Source organism: Balaenoptera acutorostrata, chromosome 19, assembly GCF_949987535.1.
Source record: "Balaenoptera acutorostrata chromosome 19, mBalAcu1.1, whole genome shotgun sequence".
Classification (NCBI taxonomy): Eukaryota; Metazoa; Chordata; class Mammalia; order Artiodactyla; family Balaenopteridae; genus Balaenoptera; species Balaenoptera acutorostrata.
In genome coordinates, this window is record NC_080082.1 from 20,785,326 (window position 1) to 20,788,484 (window position 3,159).

Genomic DNA, 3,159 nt, shown 5'->3' on the forward strand with positions numbered 1-3,159 from the left:
ACTTGTATGCCAGAGTGATAGGAGCGGAAGGCATATTAGGTTGGAGCAGGTTGAGGGGTTGGTGGATGGGAAGAAACCGGAGAGCAAGTATAGAAGATTCTTCTGTATTCATATATATCATTCTCTCTCTAGATTACATATTCACAGTCATCTTTCAGATCACACTTCAACCATTACTTCTTCAGGAGAGGTTTTCCTGACTACTCGACCCCCACTTTTACAAGTCCTCCTAGCCCTGTTTCTTTCCTGTGTAGCACTGGTCAAAAGCTATGGAAATCTGTTTATTCATGTGATTATTTTATCTAAGTCATTCTCTCTTACTGCTCACGTAAGCTCCTCAAAAGTAGGTTCTGGATCAGTTGTTTTTCACCCTTGTATTCCCAGAACATAGTCCAAAACTGGCATATGATAGGTACATGATTGACTTTCCTGAACGAAAAAAAAAAGATCAAATGAGTGCTATAGCTGTGAGATCAGAGATGGAAGCATTTTTGATTTCTAGAGGAAGCTTACTGTATTTAAAAGTGCACAGACTTTGAACTCAAAAGCCCAGAGTTTTAAATCCAGACACATCTGTTTTTCAGTCCTGTGGCTTTGGCAAAATCAGATTAGCTGATCTTTGGAGCCTCGGTTTTCACAGCAGTATGATGGGATGATGACTTTGATATAGATAATACCATCCACCTGATTGAGTCTGATATGCATTTTGCTCCCATAGCACTTTTGCCTTGTCAAGAGCTGAATCAGACATGTAAAACAATTGACATATATGAATTGTCCAGAAGTATTACTTTGGGAAACCATAAAGGAGAACAAATAGAGAGAGGGAGTGGGTACCTGGCATACAGTAACAGCTTAACAAATCCTGCCCCTTGGTTGTGTTGGGTTGCATTTTGTCCTTAGCATGTTGTGGTCGGGCCCTTGTAGATGCATGAGGAATGATTTCCTAATTAAGGAGGTGCCTTTGTGGAAGCTTGCACCTGCTGATGTTGATGAGTGCTCGCTGTGTCTGAGCAGAGAGGAGGGGGCTGGGAGGACTGCATCCCCCTGCCCAGGGGCTTAGCCTTCCCCTTTCTTGATGCCATTCCAGCTGGGCACCTGGCAAAGGAAAGCTAAGCATTCCTCCCCTGTGCCCACACCTCCAAGATCACATGCGGAGTTGGGCTGCCTGCTGGAAATCTGTAGTAATTCCGGTTTATTAATTTGTGCCCCTATAATTAAACAGTCATATTAATTAGCATTTCTGCTTGTGTGCCTTCCTTTTTCATGTTAAGAGTTGAAGCTCAGAGTAATTATTTATATGATTTCTTAATTTGTTTTGGTTCCTGTTTTCCCAAAGTGATACTTTTGCAAAATTCATACAGAGCACTTGTTTTGCATGTCTGATTGTCAGCTCTTGACAAGGCAGGATTGCTGTGGGAGCAAAATTGATCAGGTGCCGTCTGTGTTCTGGGCAGTAGGTAATTCAGAGCACCCATTCTTTCGGATGAATTTGCAAGGAAATTTGCAATGTCCATGCACACTGCCAGTGGTTCTTGGATGTTTTAGTGTGTGTGTGTGTGTGTGTGTGTGTGTGTACGTGTACGTGTGTGTGTGTGTGTGTGTTATATTTTGTGCATATGGGAGAATTTAAAAATTTTCTGTGAGGCAGTTATTCATCTTGGTTTGGTATCATCACCATGAACGACCGTTTTGTTTTCCTAGTATTGGGTTAGAATAATGGATATAACCTACATAGCATGGAGGGAATCAAGGGTTTTATGGCTTGGTTTAGGGACCTCCTTTTTGCCAAATATCCCCTTTCATGGTTGATGGGAATAATTCCTTCCACAGGCATTTGTGTCTAAGCAGCTACTGTCACTCAAGGTGAGGCAGGCTCTGGTCCCTGTTTCTGAAGCATTTATTACCCACCAGGGGAGATAAAGTTGAAATAATTAATGGGTCAACACAAGATACCCCAGACACACAAGAGCAGGCAGACAATGGAATGTGGTGCCTCATCGATGATCTTCATAAGAAAGGATGCAGTTACAGGAGACCCAAAGGTAGGCGGTTGGGAGAGAAAAGAAGACAGAGGAAAGGAATTGGTAGAGGGGAGGAAGGGAATGAGCGTTTCTGGTGTCCCTGGTTTGTGTTGGACACTCTGGGGGCAGATTCTCTTTCTAATTACAGCAACCCGGCAGCTTTGGCATCTAGCCCTGCCCCCAGCCCCATTTTATGGATGTGAAAGTAGAGGCTCAGGTGAGGATTGAGTGACTCCTCCAGGATCATCCGCTAGAAGGTGTCACAGGCAGGATTCAAACCTAGCCTGTCTGATCCCAGAGCCCGGCACCCTCCACTCTCCCATGCACTGGCACCCGATGCTAATTGGCATGTGCTTTGGAGAACATGAAAGAATTTACCAGCAACTCACAACTTGCAGACTGTCCACTATATGCCAAGCTTTCTGCTCTGGGGATGCACAGTGCTCAGGGCCATGTGGGGAGCGCATGGCTAAGGAGTTAGAACAAGGTAGTCAGAAACCTTTGAGATCATAGCAATAGTAGCTGCTGCTGTTGAGCTCTTTGTGCCAGGCTCGTTTAAAACCTTCTGCGTTCACGATCTCATTTGATCTGCACAGCTGCTGCCTAGAATAGGTACCATTGTTTATTCCCATTTTATAGATGAAAAAACTGAGGAACAGAATGGTGAATGGAGAAGCAGGAGGAATGGATGTAGGTTACTGTTGTCATCCTGGGCTGGAGGAGGCTGGCAGGGACTGGGGGTGCTGTGAGTGACAGGGGCTGGTCCAGCTGGGAGCCAGACAGATGGAGCTGTAGTGTCCATGACGAGCTCTGGGTCCAGTGCTGCAGCTGGCCCTGAGGGCTCCTGTGGGAGGCTGAATGATGCTCTGGGGATATAGGTCCATTCCCAGTAGAACTGAGGCATGATCAGCAGGATAAGTGAAGCCCAGACAGGAACCATTGAGCTGTGGGTCCAGCAGCAGGACAGTCAGTGGAAAAGAAAGGAAAGGACGTGGGCTTTGGAATCCAGCCAAACCTGGTTCACATCTTGGCCCCATCACTTACTCAATGTGTGGCTTTGAACAAGACACTTCACCTCCTTAAGCCTAACTCGTCTTCTATAAAATACGGACAATAAGACTTGCCTTGCAGGGTA